Source organism: Mustela nivalis, assembly GCF_964662115.1.
Source record: "Mustela nivalis genome assembly, chromosome: 8".
Classification (NCBI taxonomy): Eukaryota; Metazoa; Chordata; class Mammalia; order Carnivora; family Mustelidae; genus Mustela; species Mustela nivalis.
In genome coordinates, this window is record NC_139027.1 from 86,968,567 (window position 1) to 86,990,709 (window position 22,143).

General features: G+C 39.7%; 1 long non-coding RNA gene and 1 pseudogene across 2 annotated transcripts in view; both read right to left on the reverse strand.

The window, feature by feature from the left end:
• The window catches only part of LOC309871325, a 56,885-nt gene extending 48,873 nt beyond the window's left edge, over window positions 1–8,012 (reverse strand). The window contains exon 1 of the long non-coding RNA XR_014315209.1: window positions 7,953–8,012. This is a non-coding gene — a long non-coding RNA (uncharacterized lncRNA). The remainder of the gene's footprint in view (window positions 1–7,952) is intronic.
• Window positions 4,873–6,968, reverse strand: LOC309870799 (rab11 family-interacting protein 2 pseudogene; annotated as a pseudogene). Its single transcript has one exon. The product of its transcript is annotated as a rab11 family-interacting protein 2 pseudogene (transcript).
• Window positions 8,013–22,143: the final 14,131 nt, after the last annotated feature.

Consider the following 22,143-nt stretch of genomic DNA (forward strand, 5'->3'; position numbering starts at 1 on the left):
ACTAACAAACCTTGGCTTCTGTTCTGTATAACATCTGCCTGAGGTCCAGCTGGAGGGGTGGTTCCTGAGCATTGACTCAGGACAAGCCAGAAGGAGTCAAGAAGGAGCCACCAAGAAGCCCTGGACAAAGACCAGACACTAATGTACCTAGCCAAGCTCTTATTCATCAGGGCTTTGCTCCTGGGAGATCAGGTTCACTCTGCTGGGTTGGCCCATCCTACTATGAAGCTCTTTGGGGCTTGGAGCATTTTGGGGGAAAAGCAACCCGGGGGAAAAGAGTTAGGGCCTGTCAACAGGTGGATCTTATCCAGGACAGGACAACGTTCCACATGTCAGAGCCCAGAGGTTCTGAGACTCTGTGGAGCTTCCCCAACTGCCACATTGTGAGTCAGTGCTTTAAGACCCCCTGAGTGCCATATTTAACCCTGACTATGAGTTTGATGGGTCATCTATCCTGACACTAACTTTATTTTAAAATCAATGAAACAGTTGTAACACTACTATCTGGGGTTTTTTTTTGTTGTTTTTGTTTTGTTTTGTTTTAAGATTAAACACTTTAATCAACTATAATAAATTGATAATTATATATTATATAAAAATTCTGATTCATGCATCAGATTACATAAATTATACAACTGTCACATTATGCAATGCTTACAGACTTTTGGGTTTGTACCTGTAAAAATGTATACAAGTTACCAGAGCATTTTACTTAATAGGATGTAATACTCTTCAGTTATAAATAATGCTTGTGTCTTTCAAGTACCTGCTAAATATATACATTTCTAGATCTGCAGCATTTTTTTATTTTTTTTTTTGTACCTCAAAATACAAACCGCCTGAAGATTCAAAGATTAATAGGTCCAACATATCGTTTTTTACGGACCTCAATTCCATTGTAAGAGTGGAAATTTTCAACACAGAATATAAATGAAATAAAACGTCAACTCTAGTTTAATGCTTGAAAGCTTCTACACTTATTAAATACATCAGAAAACCCTTCATATGCAGATTAATTAGTTAAGGTGCTACCTATTGCATATTAAATACTTCCAATGATTGCATCTGGATTATTAATGTTATAAATCTGTGAAAATGGGGGCTTTCGATGGTGCTGACAGACCCTTACATCTCTGTGAACCAGCGGCACTGTGGTCCTTTACCTCTTACTTCAAAGAGCTCGAGTGAATGAACATGCTTTATACTTCACTTACACACACACACACACACACACACACACATCTATAAGACATATGAGTACATAGACATCAAAAAGTTTTAGCTTGAATTACAAATCCAAAGTAGGTTGCTTCTCCTAAAAAGCTACAGGGGAAAATAAAAGCTCTAGTGTAACAATTACTAGATACATTAAAGACAGCAGTTTTTTAAGATTCTCCTTGCTAAAGAATAAGCACCCTTATGGGGGTGGAAGGAGGGGGGCGGAGGGGGTTCCGAGGATGGAGAAGTAGGTGAAGGTTAGGATGTGAGGAAAGCAAGTCTGTCACTAATGAGCTGAGTTTTACTTAGGTTTCCATTCATGAAATCCTTTTAAATACAAGGCAACATTTTCAAAGCTGGAAAATTACAACAAAATCTTTATTTACTGCCAAAAGCAATAGATGTAATTATGCATAATCTCTGGATACTACTACGTTCACGGGGGGGGGGGGGGTGGCAAAACGAGGTTCTATGCACAATGTAGTAGCAAAAAGCAATACTTGAACGTTTTTCATGAATGGGTGACATGTCACTTTATGTACAATTCTAAGCTATAACCCTGGGATTCGGTAAATGCAGTTTGAAGCCTAAGTGGGAAGACAGGAGGTTCAATACTGTCAAAGCCAAATTTAGAACTGGTAGGGGAATCGGTTGGAAAACAATACTGCTTTGAAAATAACAGCAGAAATACTTTAGTCAGTAATAGAAATACATTAGCTCAAGATAGGTTTAGGACAAACATCGGTTCTGTGATTTAAAAAAAAATTCTCTTATGGTGGGAATATTCTTCAGCATGCATTGTTTACGCCTAAAAGCAAAATCTGTCTGTAAGTCTACTGTGCTGTGCATTATTTAACAAGTGCGTACTTTTATTTCTATGTCTAAACTACTAACAAAATATACCATTAGAATACTTAAAAGTTACATTTTGGAGAAATTAACTGAAGGTGAACTTCTTGGCTTTTTTTCTCCACAATACTAGAAACTAAAACTACTCTGTTTGCTCTTCTGCCCAAACACAGGAAACACTGACATGTTTACTTGGGAATTCATTTTTACTTTTTTTAGTGTTTCATATTGACCAAATTATGAAAACACATAATAAGTCTGACTCCAGGTCATGAGCAGGTTCATAAACATTGGAACAGCCCATTTTCAGGCAGTGACAAGTGCGGATTCATTTTCAGCACAATTCTTGTGTCAGGTTGAAAGATAAAATGATTTGGTTATAACCAGATTATTCACGTCTGGTAAGTTTAATCCTAAACACTTCCAACCTGGCAGAGAACCTCTTCTTAGAAATGAACTTCCTCAGGGTGCCTGGGTGGCTCAGTGGGTTAAGCCGCTGCCTTCGGCTCAGGTCATGATCTCAGGGTCCTGGGATCGAGCCCCACATTGGGCTCTCTACTCAGCAGGGAGCCTGCTTCCTCCTCTCTCGGCCTGCCTCTCTGCCTGCTTGTGATCTCTCTCTGTCAAATAAATAAATAAAATCTTTAAAAAAAAAAAATGAACTTCCTCACAAAAAGAATAGTGATATTTGAACAATACTTTTTAACGAATTCTATTTACATAAAACAAATCCCCAATACAAAACTGGCATCTTGGTTCATTTTATAAAGAATAAATTTGGCCAAAGCATATTAAAATATCTGCAGATAATCTGGCATAATACTGAAAACACATGGATTTTAGCAGTTTAAAATGTGTAAGAATAGGTTCACTTATACTAACAGAAAAAAATGCTAAAAATTTTGTAATTTTGAATAAAACGCTAACTAAAAATGGCACTGTGTTAAAAAATAATAAGTACTAAGACCTCAAGGAGAAAATAGAATTCTAAACCAGATTTTGAGGTTTAGTACAGAAATTCAGAAGTGGAAAAAAAAAGTTGGTAAAAGCTACTTTTCCTTCTCCATTTAAAAAAATTATTTAATTTTTTTGTGTTTAGGAAAACTTCCTAGAATTTCAAAACATATGTTCCCATAGGAAAACTAAAGAAACTCAGAAAATACAAATGAGCAATTTTAGCTCACAAATATATACTTGGCCAAGATATCTGACTCAGAATATTAAAATGAGCAAAACTATTCTATCTGCTTTGTACCGAATTTTCAATAAAGTCTTTGTGGAGAGAAATATTCGACAACAGTTCTATCTGCTTTGTACCGAATTTTCAATAAAGTCTTTGTGGAGAGAAATATTCGACAACAGTTCATTAAAAGCCTGGAGAATACAGGTCTCCACATATAGATGAAGTTTTTTTCTTTTAAAACCAGAAACACAGATTCAGTGTTTCATAGAAAACGTATTTCAGATTTTTAAGGGAAAAAATAAGCAGATGACTAGTAATATTTTCATACCATTGTTTTCCACTTTACATTTCAGGCTTATTTTGTACAAATCTATGAAGACAATTCATGGAAGTAATTGATATTTTGGGGGAGAGACTTAAAAGAGCTGACACAGAATTTTGCAACAAACCAATTCTTAAGGGTCCATGTAGAACAGTGTGTACGGTGCCATGCTAGCGAAGGGCGGTTCCAACAACTCACTCCTCCTTTAGTGACTCTTATTTTGGTTCAAGACCCAAATGCAACCATCTGTTCTATTATTTACGTAACCTGAAACCACACCAAATTCTTCATTCCTAGAATTTGCCCATTGCTCTGGGTTATCAGGCATCAGATGATCCCCTACTTTTCCCCCCCCTCAGAATTCTTTTCAGATCTAACTTCCTAATAATGTCCTTCAAGGCATTCAGAATCTCAACAGGACAGACTACATTAGCTCCCCTTCTACTGAACGAAACGCAAATGTTAAAAGATGAACTTAAGAAATTTGTACTATTGTGATGCTAGTCAATTTTCCTTAAATATGTCATGCCTCAAAAAAGAAAACCAAAAAAAACTTGGAATCATTCTTTTTAGAAAAAGAGCAAACATCTGATGCTGGAATAATATATACGAGAGGCTCTCACTGTGAAACCAAGATTTGCAAAGTCAAGAGTGATCTGAAGCAGCTTCCCTACAACAAACTGTACTAGTAGCAATGCATTGATAGAGCACACACGGATTTCCAAATTAAGAAACAGGTATCCTAATTTTAGAGGCAATCAGCTGTTTTTTTTTTTTTTTGTTTTTTGTTTTTTTTTTTTTAACTTTTTATTTTTTATAAACATATATTTTTATCCCCAGGGGTACAGGTCTGTGAATCACCAGGTTTACACACTTCACAGCACTCACCAAAACACATACCCTCCCCAATGTCCATAATCCCACCCCCTTCTCCCAAACCCCCTCCCCCCAGCAACCCTCAGTTTGTTTTGTGAGATTAAGAGTCACTTATGGTTTGTCTCCCTCCCAATCCCATCTTGTTTCATTTATTCTTCTCCTACCCACTTAAGCCTCCATGTTGCATCACCACTTCCTCATATCAGGGAGATCATATGATAGTTGTCTTTCTCTGCTTGACTTATTTCGCTAAGCATGATACGCTCTAGTTCCATCCATGTTGTCGCAAATGGCAAGACTTCATTTCTTTTGATGGCTGCATAGTATTCCATTGTGTATATATACCACATCTTCTTGATCCATTCATCTGTGGATGGACATCTAGGTTCTTTCCATAGTTTGGCTATTGTGGACATTGCAATCAGCTGTTTTTAAATGTTCTAAAAACACATGTATATGTGAGGTATATGCATGTATTTTATATACAAAGATATATGAACATATATTCATGTATATATATATGCATATAAAATGTGAACTTTTTTTAGTGTTTATAATAAGCAGTATTCCTGCAGCTAAGTCAGTCTACAAACTGACTTCTAAGAAACCAGCCCCAGCATCAATTCTGCTTTGTGAGCTCTAGTCCTGAGGAATAAAAAGTCGCGTACTTCTGAAGTGATCCCTAGGCCTATGGCAGGTTAGGAGGCCAGCGGCGGCACCTCAATCAAAATCCTAAGGAACTGCTTATTCATTGAGAATCTGGCCCATTTTCATTTTAAATGTTTAAATTATTTAGCTCACTTCAAAGGTCACTCTTGATGGTCCCTGCTAATATTTACAGGTAAAGGAATTTTTCGCAACGGAGTAGAGTATATAATGAAGCCTGATAATGTAGTTTCTTGCAGTACCAAGATTTTCTTCTTTTTCTCTTTCTTCTTTCCTTTTTGCCCCAATCACAAATGCAGTACTCCTGGCTGATTAACTGTTGGCGAATTTGCCAGCTTTCCGGGACGGTTCGTACGGCACTCTGAGAATACTGGGGGTCTCCTCCATGGCCCTCACGAGGAGGTTGTCGATGTAGTCCTCGAGTTCCCGGATGTGGGTGTCTTTCCTCCGAAGGAGCTCTTTGTGCTTCACTAGCTCCTGGAGGACCTCCTCCTAGGTCAGACCAGGATACCCTGCCGTGGCATCAAAACGATTGCTGTCCGGGATTTTCCTGAGCTCCTCATTACTTGTCGGATTCATATGAAAACTTGAAGACGGCATTATATTTGAAGCCCTGAATTTTGTAAACGGATTAGTTGACTCATAATCAAAATAGTCCTGACGATTTTTACTAAATGCGTTAGGTGATTTCAAGTCAGATCCCCCATTGCTAAGTTTATCGGATCTTCGGCTATCTTTTTGCTAAGTTTATCGGATCTTCGGCTATCTTTTTTTCCAGTCACTCTCTCAAATAGGCTAACTTTCTCCCTTTTCTCTCTTTTATTTTCTTTTCTTACTTCAACTGATTTTGAAAATAAATTCATGCCGCTGTCCTATGATTCACTGCTTTCTTCAAATGGATTTTTCTTCCTTGGCAGTGTTGCAAATTTGGGGGGTAATGAAGCAGTCACATTTGTAAATGGGTCATTTTGTCTTCTGAAAGACGATTCACCTTCATCCACACTGCTGTCAGGTTGGTTCATGTTAGAAGTATCAAAGCTTAATGTTCTTCTGTGTGGAGATTTGAGACTTTTTCTGGAACCACTCCAAAGGCATCTATCTGCTGTCGGAGAAGATGCGTCTGACCAATGGTGCCGGACTTAAGTTTCTCAGAAGATATGTGTGTCCCAGTTAAATCAGACATTGAATGTGCCGAAGAGAGTCGCTGAGGACCCAAACGGAAAGGCTTTTTTGGTTTGGATTTCATCTGTATTTCACCACTTGAAAATTCAGTACTGGCATCGGGTATGTGAGAACTTGGAATGATTGCAGAAGACGTATCCGAAAATGTTCCATCATTTTTTCTACCTTTCATCTTATCTTTTAATTTTGCAAAAGGAGATCTTGTTTTGTCCTTCATTGATAAGTCAAACATACTTGCTGTCATATTGTTCCTCATGAATTGAATATTGACTTTAATCTCACCCCTGTTTTTGGCTCTTTTTCCTTGTTTGGATTCTAATCTAAACCATTTTGTTTTCCTTCTTTGTCCTCAAAGATGTCATTGAGATTGATTGCCACTAAAAACTTATCCAGACCCACCAGGGACCTGTGCATAACTATGAGGAAAAGAATGTATTTCTCTGGATTCCCCTGCATTAGCAATCCAGGTAGCTCAAAAGAGGCTTCCTCCTTCCACACTGGCTCAAGGGTTTTCTCAGCTACAGAGGTGGAGTACTTTTCCTTGCCCAGCTGAATTATAGTGTATGTGCCATTGGTGCCACTTTTGCCTTTTGGCTTAAGATCTTTGGCTTGGAGCACTATGACCTGCACGTGGGTAGGAAACCACTTTTGGGCTTGCTCGGACAGCATCATTCTGTCCTTTTTCTCTGCACGGAGTTCTCAAGAGCAGGCAGTGCCCCTCCCAGAGGGAGAGCCTAATTCCTTAATCACTGCATCCTAAGGGCACTTAAAGGCGGCGACAGGCAAACTCACAGCTGCCCAACTTCCCCAGGGTTCACTGTCAAGCGCCTCGCTGGGGCAGCCCGGGGGCACGGCTGTTCTGGGGGTGCCCTCTCGGCTGCAGAAGCCCAGGGGCCCAGCATCCCCCGGCCACGCCGCCCAGGCCTCCGCGCGGACCCCCGCGCCTGGCGTCCGCACCTTCATGCGCCGCCGGCCGCGGGGACGGACCCTGGGCGGCGGCGGGCGGCTCCTGGGCCTGCGGGCAGGTGAGGCCCGGCCGCCAGAGCCCGGTGGAGGGCTGCGGGGGAGGGAGGGCGCCCCCCGCCCCGCAGCCTAGAGCTCTCCCGCCCAAACCCGCAGCCCCCGGCCCCACGCCTGTCTCCTCGCGGCGGGGCGGCCCCGCCTCCTCCGCGCCTCCCTCCGCCCGCGCCTGTCGGCCGGCCGGCCCGACTCCTCCTTCCGACCCCGGTAATACGAACCGCCGCCGGCTCGCGCGGCCTGGCTCCCTCTCGCAAACCTCTCCCTCTCCCTCCTTCTCCTCCTCCCCCTCCTCCGGGCGGGGGCGGGGGTGGGTCGCCTGGCTGTGGAGCGGGACGGGGGCAGGGGACACGGCCGCCCCTGCGCCGTTGGGCCGCGGGCTGCAGGGCGGCGGGCACGGGCTCGGCCTCGCCGGCAGGTTGCTCCTAACACCTTGAGGGCGGCGGCGGCCTACTATCTGTTTTAAATTGCAAACCAAATAAGACAAAATAAGACAAGAATGCTAGAAAATATAAACTATGAAACATAATCATTAATACAACTACCAAGCACAGGAGGCCCCACACATCTCTATGTATTATTCAACAGGTTCCGCATAGTTACAGGTGCTTCCCCACACAAGAGCTCACAAATCCTCACCTCAACCCATAGAGTGTCGCAGGCAGGTCAACATCCTCAGTCTCAGCAGTTCTCTAACACTCTGGACTCTGCAGAACGTGCAGACTCCTTGTACTTCCACCTGACATGGCCTTCATGATCTTCTTTCCTCCTCTCTCTTTTTTCCGATGGTCCTGGTCAGTGTCTTCTATGGGTACCTTCTCTTCTCCTTACTTTTCTTCTTTTTTGATTCTGCAGAGACTACCACCTCCATCACTCTCCCATGTACCCCTGGGACTTATGAATCGGTGTCCCCAGAGATAGGCATCTTTCTTATATCCAGAAAAGGCCCCTTTTGTGTCCACTTGTTCTGCAGGCCCCTCTGCAGTGATAGGCCCCCAGCCAGAGCCCTCTCACGCACCTGAATGCTTCATAAAGCTTCTCCAGCTAGATCACTGTCTCCCGCTTTCTAAACTTGGCTGGCATATGCTGATTCTCTCTAGCTTGAAAATTATCACCTCCAGCAGATAACCCTGAAGTCAGCTCTAAACTGCCTTGGGATTTTCCCATCATTTCATGGATATACCTTCCCATATATGTCATTTAATACAGTATTGTCAAGTGTTCCTTCCACTTTCATCTTAAGGGACCAGGAATAGAATTCAGGGAAAATATATAAAGATATATGGGACAAAAAATTTCACTTGTGTTACTACCTCACCAAAATATACAACTTCCTTCAATTTCTTATGAATGTAGTATTAGAAGTATCTGTGACTTTGAAAAGAAAGCACAGATTTTTCTTATCCCTTTACAGTTATAAAATATTATTCATGTTCACGACTACTCCTATATTATGGTAGTTGTCATAGACCTGTGTCTCGATTGTATTTAATATGTTAAGAGAGAAGCATTTAGATTGCTATGTTCAGCCCATTTGTTTTTGAAATATTTTTCCAGTTTTACTGAGATTATAATTGACATATAGAAAAATGCTTTACTTTCATATATCATGAAATGATTACTGTAGTAAGTTTCGTTAATACCCATTATCTCATGGAGAAAGAAAGAAGGAAAGAAAAAAGAGAGAAAAAGAAAGAAAGAAAGAAAGAAAGAAAGAAAGAAAGGAGAGAAAGGGAAAAATATTTTGCCCTTGTGATGAGAACTTTTAGGATTCATTCTTTAAAAAACTTTCATAAATACCATACCACAGTGTGAACTATAATCACCATGCTATACATTACATTCTTAGTATTTATTTATCTTATAACTGGAAGTTTGTACCTTGTCACCATCTTCACCTAGTGCTAAAGGGAGTTCTTTGAGGGTAAGTAAAAGGGTGCTAATTAACATCATAAAAACATAAAAAAGTAGGGCAAAACTCTATGGTAATTGTAAATATGTAGTCAAAGTTAGATTCTGAAATATAGTAAAAGTGGTGTGTAATTCACCCCCTGTCTCTAGTAAGCACAAATCAGATGCCTTTTCCTGAGTTTGGTTGTTCTTTGAGATTCCAGGTATAGTAACATCGTAAGTAATTATATTTCCCTGTGTGACTCATATCACTTAAAATAATTCCCTCAGGCACCTTTTGTAAGGCAAGTATGATACTGATGATCTCCTCGGCTGTTGTGTGTTCAGGAAGGTCTATCTCCCCATTGTTTTAGAAGGACAGCTTGCCTAGTATAGGGTTCTTGGTTGACAGGTTGTTTCGGATTTTTAAAAATATCTTGAATGTATGTTCCCATTCTCATCTAGCTTGAAATGTTTCTGTTGAGAAAACCAACAAAAGTCTTATGGAAGTTCTCTTATATTTATTGTCCCTCTTTTCTCTTGCTGCTTCCAAAATTCATTCTTTTTTAAGTTTTGAGGATTTTTGTCTGATGTGTCCCAGGGCAGCCCTCTTTGGATTTAGCGTAATTGGAATCTTTTGCACTTCATGGATCTAGATGTCCGTTCTTCTCAGGTTTGGGAAGTTTTCAGCCAATATTGTTTTAAATATGCCTTCTATCCCTTTTTCTTCCTCTTATCCTTTTGAAATTCCCATACTGCAGATATTCCTTTCAGTCATGTCCCATAAGGCCCATAGACTTGCTTCAATATTTTTTTTTCCTCCTCTACTGAAATTTCAAATGCCCTGTCTTCAGGTCATTGATTCTTTCTTCTGCATCATTGAATCTTGATGTTAACACTCTCTATTGAATTCTTCAGTTCACTCCTCATTTTTTCAGCTTTAAGATTTCTGTAGGAGACCTAAATAGTTCTCAAACTATCCTGAATGCCTACAAACTCAATAGAAAACCAGAGAGAAGAATAGAAGCAATTCTAGGAACAGAAAAGCGACCTCTTCCTGGAAGATAGCACATGTGGAGAAGTGAATCTGAGGCGATATATGGGAAGATAGACCATGGTGGAAAGGGCCAGTTCCCAGCAAGCAGTAGAGCAGCAGAGCACAAAACCAGAACTTTTAGAAGCCCATTCCACTAAGGGACATCTCTCCAGAGGCTAAGTGGCGGGTGGAGCCCTTGCTGGGACAGTGTGGTCTCAGAACCTGCAGGGTCACAGAAAGAACGGGGCTGTCTGAGTGTGGCAGAGCCCCCTCAGGTGTCCAATACCTGAGGGTGGTATTGGAGTGGGGAAGCCAGCTGCAAGGACAGAGCCAAAGATTGAGCTCTCAGCTTGGGGTTACCTTAAACCTTAAACCATGATTCAAGGTACAGTTGGGCCTCTACTCTTCAAGCAGGGACCCCGCAGTGGCAGATCCAGGGAAACCCCCTCCATTTTCCTCCAGGAGGAGTGGAGCAGGAGCATCCTGCAGGATTCTGCTGGGTTTGGAGACCCCAAATGTTGCCATGTGCCAGAGACAGAAACACTCGGTCACAGGCTGGGTGAACACAGAGTGTGGCTGGAGACCAGGGAGACAGGAGTGACTGACAGCTTTTTTCTGAGGGTGCACTGAGGAGTGGGCCCCTAAGTTCTTGGCTTCTCTGGAGATGGAGACTGAGAAGCAACCATCTTCATTCCTGTCTTCCAAAACTGTATGGAAAGTGTTCAAGGAAAAAAAGCTACTGAAAACAAAACCGAGCAGAATACTTAGCCTGAACCCTGGCAAGGGTGGCACAACTCTGCCTTGGGCAAAGACATTTGAGAATCATTGCAACAGGCCCCTCCCCAGTTCAACAAGAACATCTGGCCAAGACAAATTCACTGATCAATGAGAGTTACAGGAATACAGCAGAGAGAGTTCTTGGCTTTTTTCCCATGATTCTTTAGTCTTAGAAAGTTAAATTTTTAAAATTTTTTTCTTATTTTATCTTTTCTAATTTTTCCTCTTTCCTATTTTAACATTTTAAAATTATTTTATCTTATCAATACATTTTTTTTGAAGATTTTATTTATTTATTTGACAGACAGAGATCACAAGTAGGCAGAGAGGCAGGCAGAGAGAGAGAGGAGGAAGCAGGCTCTCACTAAGCAGAGAGCCCGATGCGGGGCTTGATCCCAGGACCCTGAGATCATGACCTGCGCTGAAGGCAGAGGCTTAACCCTCTGAGCCACCCAGGCACCCTATCAATACATTTTTAAAAACCTTTTTAAATTTTCATTGTTATGGTCATATTCTATCCCTTCATTGTATTTAAACTTATTTTTTGAATACATATAGGTTTTTCTTTATTTAAAATTTTGGAATACAGTTTCTTCTAACACATCAAAGTATATCCTAAATCTAGTGCATGCTTTTGTTCTAGTCTCCAGCCTGATCACATTCTTTCTTCCTTTTTTTTCTTTTTCAACCAACTTCTTATCATATCAATTTCTTTTTTAGAATCATTTTTTAATCTTCATCTTTACAGTCATATTCCATCTCTTCATTGTGTTTACCCTTATTTTTGTATATATAAAGTTTTCCTTTCTTTAAAATTTTGGAACGCAATTTCTTCTAACAGACCAAAATATACCCAAAATCAAGTGTGTGGCTCTGTTCTATTCATACACACACACACACACACACACACACACACACACACATATTTTCTCCTTTTTTCTGCCCACCCCCTACCCCCAGGTTCTGGTCTCTTCTGATTTGGTTAGTGTATGTTTTTCTGGGGTCGTTGCTATCCTTTTAGTGTTTTGTTCTCTCATTCATCTAGCCGTACCTGAATGAAATGACAAGACAGAAAAACTCACCTCAAAACAAAGAAAAAGAAGTAATACCAATAGATAGGGACCTAATCAAAATGGACATTAGTAGGTTGTCAGAACTAGAGTTCAGAATGACGATTATCGATGTGTTAGCTGGACTTGAAAAAAAGCATGGAAGATACTAGAGAATCTCTTCCTGGAGAAATAAAAGAACTAAAAACTAACTAAGTTGAAATCAAAGAAGCTATTAATGAGGTGAAAAAAATGGAGCCTCTTACTGCTAGGATAAATGAGACAGAAGAGAGAATTAGTGATATATAAGACCAAATGATGGAGAATGAAGAAGCTGAGCAAAAGGGAGACAAACAACTACTGGACCACAAGGGGAGAATTTGAGAGATAAGTGATACATTAAGATGAAACAATACTACAATAATTGGGATCCCAGCAGAAGAAGAAAGAGAGAGAGGGACAGAAAGTATATTGCAGCAAATTTTGCCAGAGAATTTTCCTAACTTGGTGAAGGGAACAAGCATCAAAATCCAGGAAGCACAGAGAACCCGAGTCAAAATCAATAAAAATAGGTCAACACCCCACCATCTAATAGTAAAACTTACAATTCTCAGTGACAAAGAGAAAATCCTGAAAATAGCTCAAGACAAGAGGTCTATAACATAGAATGGCAGAAATATTAAACTGACAGCAGACCTATCCAGAGACCTGGCAGGCCAGAAAGGAATGGCATGTTATATTCGGAACACTAAACAAGAAAAATATGCAGCCAAGAATACTATATCCACCTAGGCTGTCATTGAAAATAGAGATAAAAAGCTTCCAGGACAAAGAGAAACTAAAAAAGTTTGCAAACAGCAAACCAGCTCTACAGGATATACTGAAAGTGGTCGTCTAAGCAAATAGACACCCTAAAAGTAGTAGATCAGAAAGGAACAGAGACAATATACAGTAACAGTCACCTTACAGGCAATACAATGGCACAAAATTCATATCTTTCAATAGTTACTCTGAACATAAATGGGCTAAATGCTCCAATCAAAAGAGACAGGGTATCAGAATGGTTAAAAAAATAGGACCTATCAATATGCTGTCTACAAAAAACTCATTTTAGACCCAAAGACACCCCCAGATTTAAAGTAAGGGAGTGGAAAACAGTTTACCATGCTAATGGACACAAAAGAAAGCTGGGGTGGCAATCCTTATATCAGAAAATTAGATTTTAACCCAAAGACTATAATAAGATATGAGGAAGGACACCATATGATACTTAAAAGGTCTGTCCACCAAGAAGATCTAACTACCTATGCTCCTGACATGGGAGCAGCCAATAATGTAAACTAATTAATAACAAAATCAAAGAAACACATCAATCATAATATAATAATAGTAGGGGACTTTAACTCCCTCCTCACTCAAATGGACAATTCATCCAAGCAAAAGTTTAACAAGGAAATAAAGACCTTAAATGACACATTTATGTCCACATAAATGGACATCACAAATATATTCAGAACATTCCATCCCAAAGCAACAGAATACACATTCTTCTCTAGTGTACACAGAACATGCTCCAGAATAGATCACATTCTGGATCACAAATCGGGTCTCAATTGGCACCAAAAGAATGGGATCATTCCCTGCATATTTTCAGACCACAATGTTTTGAAACTAGAACCCAACCATAAGAGGAAAGTTGGAAAGAACTCAAATACATGGAGGCTAAAGAGCATCTTACTAAAAAATGAATTGGTCAACAGCAAATTAAAGAAGAATTGAAAAATTCATGGAAACAAATGAAAATTAAAACACAACTTCTCAAAATCTTTGGGACACAGCAAAGGTGATCCTGAGAGAAAAGTATATAGCAATACAAGCCTTTCTCAGGAAACAAAAAAAGTCTCAACTACACAGCCTAACCCTCCACCTAAAAGAGCTAGGTAAAGAACAGCAAATAAAACCTAAACCTGCCAGGAGAAGAGAAATAATAAATATCAGAGCAGAGATCGATGAAATAGAAACCAAAAGAATAGTAGAACAGATCAATAAAACTAGGAGTTGGTTCTTTGAAAGAATTAATAACATTGATAATCCCCTGGCAAGACTTACCAAAAAGAAAAGAGAAAGAACCCAAATTAATAAAATCACGAATGAAAGAGGAGAGATCACAACCAACACTGAAGAAATACTAACAATTATAAGAACATATTATGAGCAACAATATGCCAGAAAATTAGAGAATTTGGAAGAAATGGATGCATTCCTAGAGATGTATAACCAATGAAAACTGAGACAGGAAGAAATAGGAAGTCTGAATAGACCCATAACCAGTAAGGAAATTCAAGAAGTCATCAAAAGTCTCCCAAAAATCTCCCAAGAGCCTAGGGCCAGAAGGCTTCCCAGGGGAATTCTACCAAACCTTTAAAGAAGAATTAATTCCTATTCTCCTGAAACTGTTCCAAAAAATAGAAATGGAAGGAAAACTGCCAAACTCATTTTATGAGGCCAGCATTACCTGATCCCAAAACCAGATCCCAAAATCAGACAAAGACCCCATCAAAAAGGAGAATTACAGACCAATATCCCTGATGAACATGGATACCAAAATTCTCACCAAAATATTAGCCAATAAGATCCAACAGTACATTAAAAGAATTATTCACCATGACCAACTGGGATTTACTCCTAGACTGCAAGGTTGGTTCAACACCTGAAAATCAACGTGATATACTACATTAATAAAAGAAAGAACAAGAACCATATGATACTCTCAATAAATGCATAAAAAGCATTTGACAAAGTACAGCCTCCCTTCCTGATCAAAACTCTTCATAGTGTAGGGATAGAGGGCACATACCTCAATATCATCAAAACCATCTATGAAAAACCCACAGAAAATATCATTCTGAATGGGGAAAAATTGAGAACTTTTCCACTAAGGTCAGGAACATGGCAGGGATATCCACTAACACCACTGCTTCTCTACACAGTACTAGAAGCCTTAGCCTCAGCAATCAGACAACAAGAAGAAATAAAAGTTATCCAAATCAGCAAAGAAGCCAAACACTCATTTTTTGCAGATGGTATGATACTTTATGTGGAAATCCCAAAAGACTCTACTCCAAAACTGCTAGAACTCATACAGGAATTCAGAAACGTGTCAGGATATAAAATCAATGCACAGAAATCAGTTACATTTCTATACACCAACACAGAACAGAAGAAAGAGAAATTAAGGAGTCAATCCCATTAATGATTGCACCCAAAACCATAAGACACCTGGGAATAAATCTAACCAAAGAGGCAAAGAATCTGTACTCAGAAAACTATAGAAAACTCATGAAAGAATTTGAGGAAGACCAGAGAAATAGAAAAACATTCCATGTTTATGGATTGGAAGAATAAATATTGTGAAAATGTCGATGGTACCTAGAGCAATCTACACATTTAATGCAATCCCTATCAAAATACCATCAACTTTTTTCAAAGAAATAGAACAAATACTAAAATTTCTATGGAACCAGAAAAGACATAGCCAGAGGGATGCTGACAAAGAAAGTCAAAGCTGGAGGCATCACAATTTCAGACTTCAAGCTCTATTACAAAGCTGTCATCATCAAAACAGTATGGTAATGGCACAAAAACGGACACATAGATCAACTGAACAGAATAGAGAGTCCAGAAATGGACCCTCAACTCTATGGTCAACTACTCTTCGACAAAACAGGAAAGAATGTCCAATGGAAAAAAAGGAAGTCTCTTCAACAAATGGTGTTGGAAAAATTAGACAGCCACATACAAAAGAATTAAACTGGACCATTTCCTTATACCACACACACAAAAATAGACTCAAAATGGAAGAAAGACCTAAATGTGAGACAGAAATTCATCAAAATCCTTGAGGAGAATACAGGCAGCAACCTCTTCAACCTCAGCTGCAGCAACTTCTTCCTAGAAACATCACCAAAGGCAAGGGAAGCAAGGGCAAACTATTAGGACTTCATCAAGGTCAAAAGCTTTTGCATAGCAAAGGAAACAGTTAATAGAACCAAAAGACAACTGACAGAAGGGGAGAAGATATTCAGAAATGACATGTCAGCTAAAGGGCTAGTATCCAAAATCTAGAAAGACCCTATCAAACTCAACACTCACAGAACAAATAATCCAATCCAGAAATGGGCAGAAGACATGAACAGATATTTCTGCAAAGAAGACATCCAAATGGACACCAGATACGTGACAAAGTGCTCCACATCACTCGGCTTCAGGGAAACACAAATCAAAACCATAGTGAGATACCACCTCACACCAGTCAGAATGGCCACCAATTAACAAGTCAGGAAATGACAGGTGTTGGTGAGGATGCAGGGAAAGGGGAACCCTCCTACACTGTTTGTGGGAATGCAAGCTGGTACAGCCACTCTGGAAAATAGTATGGAGATTCCTCAAAAAGTTGAAAATACAGCTACCCTACAACCCAGCAATTGCACTACTGGGTATTCACCCTAAAGATACAAGTGTAGTGATCCAAAGGGACACGTGAATCCCAGGGTTTTTAATAGCAATGTCCACAATAGTCAAACTATTGAAGGAGCCTAGATGTCTATCAACAGATGAATGGATAAAGAAATGTGGTACACACACACACACACACACATACACACACGTGGGAATATTATGCAGCCATCAAAACCCCTGAAATCATGCCATTTGCAATGACATGGTTGGAACTAGAGGGTATTATGCAAAGCAAAATAAATCAATCAGAGAAAGACAATTATCACATGATCTCTCTGATATGAGGAATTTGACAAATAAGACAGAGGATCATAAGGGAAGGGAGGGAATAATGAAACAAAATGAAACCAGAGAGGATACAAATACACACACACAGACACACACATACACACACACACACATGCATACATGGATTACTAGTCATTAAAAAGAATGAAATCTTGCCATTTCCAATGACATGGATGGAACTAGTGGGTATTATGCTAAGTGAAATAAGTCAGTTAGAGAAAGCCAAGTGATATATGATTTCACTCATATTGGAATTTAAGAAACAAGACTTTTGAACATAGGGGAAGGGGAAGGGAAGGAAATATAGGATAAAAATGGAGAAGGAGCCAAACCATAAGATATTCTTCCCCATAGGGAATAAACTGAAGGTTGCTGTGGGGAATGTGAGTGCAGGAGTGGGGTGGTTGGGTGAGAAGTCTTAGGGAGGATACTTGATGTAGTAAGCTCTGGGTGTTACACACATCTGATGAATTACTGAATTCTACTTGAAGCTAATAATGATATATATGTTAACTAACTTGAATTTAAATTTAAAAAAATCAGGGGCTAACACTTGAACCAAATAAATCTGACATCTTACCACAGTCTTCCTATTAAAATGAATCAATTCTTAATGATTCCTAAGGAGGCAATGGTTTGAAGGTAAAAAGAAATCAAAGAATTGGAGAGTTAAATTATTTAAAATCTCAAAATAAAAAAGCTCTTCCAAAGCAGAACACAAACCCCAGAAGCCATAAAGGAAAATATTGACACTTTAAGCATGTAAATATTTATATATAATAACTTCAGGATAGATATGCCACAAAGCTAAAAGACAAATAACAAACTGGGGGGAAAAAAAACACTGAAATATACGTGCAAGATATTTGCTTTCTTAGATGTAAATGGCTTTTACAAACAAGGTATGTTTCTCCTCAGAGACTGATAAACATCACAAAGTTGGAGAACATCAAGTACCAAAAGAGGTATGATGAAGCCGTCACATGCTCATCCTGTAGTGAGAGTGTACTCCTTTGTTTGGAGGAAATTTGGCTGTATCTATCAAAATTTTATTTGTTTTTTTAAAGATTTTATTTATTTATTTGAGAGAGAGAGAGCACAAAAGGGGAGAAGGTGAAAGGGAGAAACAGACTCCCTATGGAGCTGGAAGTCTGATGTGGGACTCGATCTCAGGCCTCCAGGATCATGACATGAGTCAAAGCAGTCGCTTAACCAACTGAGCCAGCCAGGCATCCTCAAAATTTTAAAGGTACATTTCCCTGCCCTGCAATCTGCATTGCAGACCTGATCATGAAACTTTACAAAACGCATATCAAAAAAATCCTCTACAGCATAGGCGACTGCTTAAATAAACTATGGGTGCATCTATCTAATGGAATAAAGACGACTCCTGTAAAAAAGTGGATGAGAAGGAACATCTGTAAGCACTCATATCAAAAGATACATGGACTATATTATGTTTTTAAAAAGCAAGATATAGGGGCGCCTGGAAGGCTCAGTCAGTAAAGCATCTGACTCTTGATGTTGGTTCAGGTCATCATATTAGGGTTGTGAGATTGAGCCCCAATTTGGGCTCTGTGCTCAGAGGGATGTCTGCTGGAGATTCTTTCTCCTTCTCCCTCTGCCCCTCCCCCCCAAATAAATAAATAAAATTTTTTTAAAAGCAAGGAACAGAGCAGTGTGTTTAGGATGATCTCTTCTGGATAAACGAAATAAAATAGAGGAGAGAAAGAAACAAAGGTGATTGATAAGTGATAGATGATAGATAGATAGTAGACCTACAGACATATATGTGTAACTTTTTTTTATTAACATATAATGTATTATTTGCCCCAGGGGTACAGGTCTGTGAATCATCAGGCTTACTGAGTTCACAGCACTCACCATAGCACATACCATCCCCGATGTTCATAACTCAGCCACCCTATCCTTCCCCACCTACAGCAACCCTCAGTTTGTCTCCTGAGATGAAGAGTCTTTTAGGGTTTGTCTCCCTCCATGGTCCCATCTTGTTTCATTTTTTCCCTCCTTGTCCCCCATGACCCCCACCCCCACCCTGCCTCTCAAATTCCTCAAGAGTAACTTTTTAATGGAAAGATACACTAGAAACCATGGACAATTGTTTACCTTCAGTGAGAAGAACTGAGACTAGAAATAGAAGGAAGAAAGATTACTTTCCATTCTATATTGCCTTTGCATTCTTAAATTTTTTCTTACTTTCAGTTTTCAATAAATGTTAACAAGTTTATAGCCCATGGAATTATGTCAACTTCCTTTTTTTTTTTCTACACTTTGGAGATTTTTTTAACTGAATAAATATTATTAATCTTTTAAGTCTATCAAGCTATCAAGTTTGTACATAAATGTATTCATTCATTCATTCAATAAACATGTGCTGGGTGTCTACAATGTGCCAGCCACTGTTCCAGTGACTTGGGACAAAAAGTCACCAAAGCACAACCCAGCCCTTAAGATGCTTATGGTCTTATTGGTGAGGGAGAGATGTTCAGTAAGAGATTTACTGACAACATGTTAAGTGACATCACAGATGATATCATAAAATGTCATGGAAACACAGAGAGGAGAGGGATGACCCTACATCCCCTCTTTGCCCAGGAAATAACAATCTTAAATCCACTGTCCTGTGAGAATTGCTGAAAGTATCCCCTTTCACTCCAGTAAGTGATAAATTATATGAGGAGAAGGCCACAAAACAGCTTAGATCAGGGATACAGTCAAGGAAGACTACCAAAGAAAAGGAAGCTTCAGCTGAGTCTTAAGAATGTCTATAGTAGTTTGCTAGTACTGATACAAAAAATATTGTACACTGAGTGATTCAAACAACATAATATATTTTCTTACAGTTCTAGAGGTTAGAAATCCAAGATCAAGATATTACCAGGTTTGTTTTTTCCTGAGGCCTCTCTCCTTGGCTTGTAGACAGCTGCCATCTTTCTGTGTCCTCACATGTTCTTCCCTCTGTGTGCTCTCTGCCCTACTCAACTCCCTTATAAGAACACAAGTCAGATTGGATTAGAGTCCTCCCTAATTACTTCATTTTAACTAATTAAAGACCTCATCACTAAATACACATTCTGAAGTACTAAGGGTTAGAACTTCAATGTGTGAATTTGGGGAGACACAGTTGAACCTATAATAAGATCCTGGCCAGAAACTAAGTTGGTGATGGTCCAGGCAGAGGCAATAGTATCTTGCTAAAGATCACAATGCAAATACCATTTTCTCTTGACCTTTAGCAAATGTCTCTGAATTTATTTCTAGAAATCTCTTTCAAACTGGCTAGTTCCCAGCTACACATGCCAAGGGTGGTTACAAGCTGAGGGCCAGGCACGTCCAAGCCATCCAGGAGAGACTCTTTATGTTCATTTTCCTGCTTGGTTAAGAGAGAGAGTCCTACCTATAGCATTGCTGGGAAAAGTCTCCATGTCATCATCATGGGTGTCCAACCACCCAAGGCTTATTTGGTTCTAGTTCAACTCTAGAGCAAGATCAGGTGCTTTTTCCCAACCCAGCCATCCAACTTGACAATCATGAGTCTCCCCTTGAAGGGACATGAACCCCACTAAAATCCCAAGGTCCCTAGAATAACTCCAGGATCCATCCCCACAGACTCCCTCTCTTACACACTGTCCTATAACCTCCCCTCAAAACTAGGACCAATAATAGGCACTAGAGACATGCAGATAGGAGGGCTCTTATCTCAGGAAGTTCAGTAATTACAGAAGAATCTATTAAGGAAATACACATTGGGGTAGCAAGTTCCCTGGGAGTCAGACTTCATCTCTAAGAAAAGTTTACTTTCCTCCCCTAAAAAGTTTTTTGTTTTGTTTCATTTTGGTTTCAGATACAAACATCTTAAATTATAGACCTGTCCCTTTCTGAGAAATGAGTTTCACTCAACTGCATTTTTCCTCTTCACCTGTAAAGAAGGACAAAGTCAGTGGGCAGCTCCAGCAGCCACTCCCCACAGTCCATATATGTATTCACAGGTTCCCACATGCTCTCTATTTCCTCATGATCAGGTAAAAATTTTTGCTAATCCTTTTGTTGTTGTCTACATTTGAGCTCACGTCCACCAATGATGAAATCATGTGACGTCCCGCAAATAACTGAGTAGTGAGTCTGACTCTACGCTTCTATTGTGGAAAGAAATTAAAGACCATTGCAGGTTTCCAAATGGTAAATCAATACACCCCAACAGGTGTATTCATTGAAAAGAATCCAACAGATAAGGCAGCTGGGATCTGCTACTGGTTCTTTCCCCATTGACACCACAAGTCTGTAATAGCATTAGCCAGAGTACATGTTCCCATAACTGTTGCCAAAACTTGTCCTCCAGAATGAGCCTATGTAGATTATACATAGATTACCCCAAGGCTGAACAAATTCCAATGATTAATTATTTGACTGCAGAAGAGTTTCTGAGATGCTCTTGCTCTCGCTGCTCTTGCTCCTGTCCCCTAACAACCCTTTTCCAACAGCAACCAGTGTGTTCCCTGTCTGGTGTAAATCTCCGCTCTGATTTTAAGCAAGGGACTCAAACCCTTCAAAGGAGCCATCTTAATTTAGAACTAAACCCACACTCACTTTCAGTCCCAAAGTCTACTTTATCTAATCCCCATCTACATTTCTGAGCTAGCCCCTGGTCAGTACACTGGAGACTCTAGCCCTCTATTGGCTCAGGAGCAGTTAAGCCCTGAGTCTTGGGACTTGCAGTTCTGTCGACCTGGTATTCTCTGGTCAAGGCTGTTTGCCAGCCTGGCCTCCTTCAAGCCTGAATTCCACCATCTTCAAGAGCACTTCCATGAATCTCAGCTTCTTAGCCATGACCCCATTGTTCTCCCTCTCTAGCTTTCCTTATTTCTTCATAGCACAACATCTGCTACAGTCTTATCACTTTGTTATCTGTCTCCCTGTACCAGGTGTGAAGCTTCATCCCACCACACCAATACTCAGGAGATGCCTGGGACATGGAAGGTACTCAGTAGAATAAAATCATTTTTCCACTTACAGTGGAATAAAATCCTAAGAAATGTAGCTATCCCTTTGTGAAATAAATAAAAACAAGCAGATTTTTTTAAAGGTGCAAGATAACCACTCAGTGTGTCCACAAAGACATTTTATGATAATGGAATTATGTGAGGCTCCCAGGTAGTTCAATTAAACAAGCAAAACAAAATAAAAATTCTTAGTTTGCAATTATCAATAAATAGAATTCTAAACAAAGAAAGTTGATTGCAGTTTTAACCTT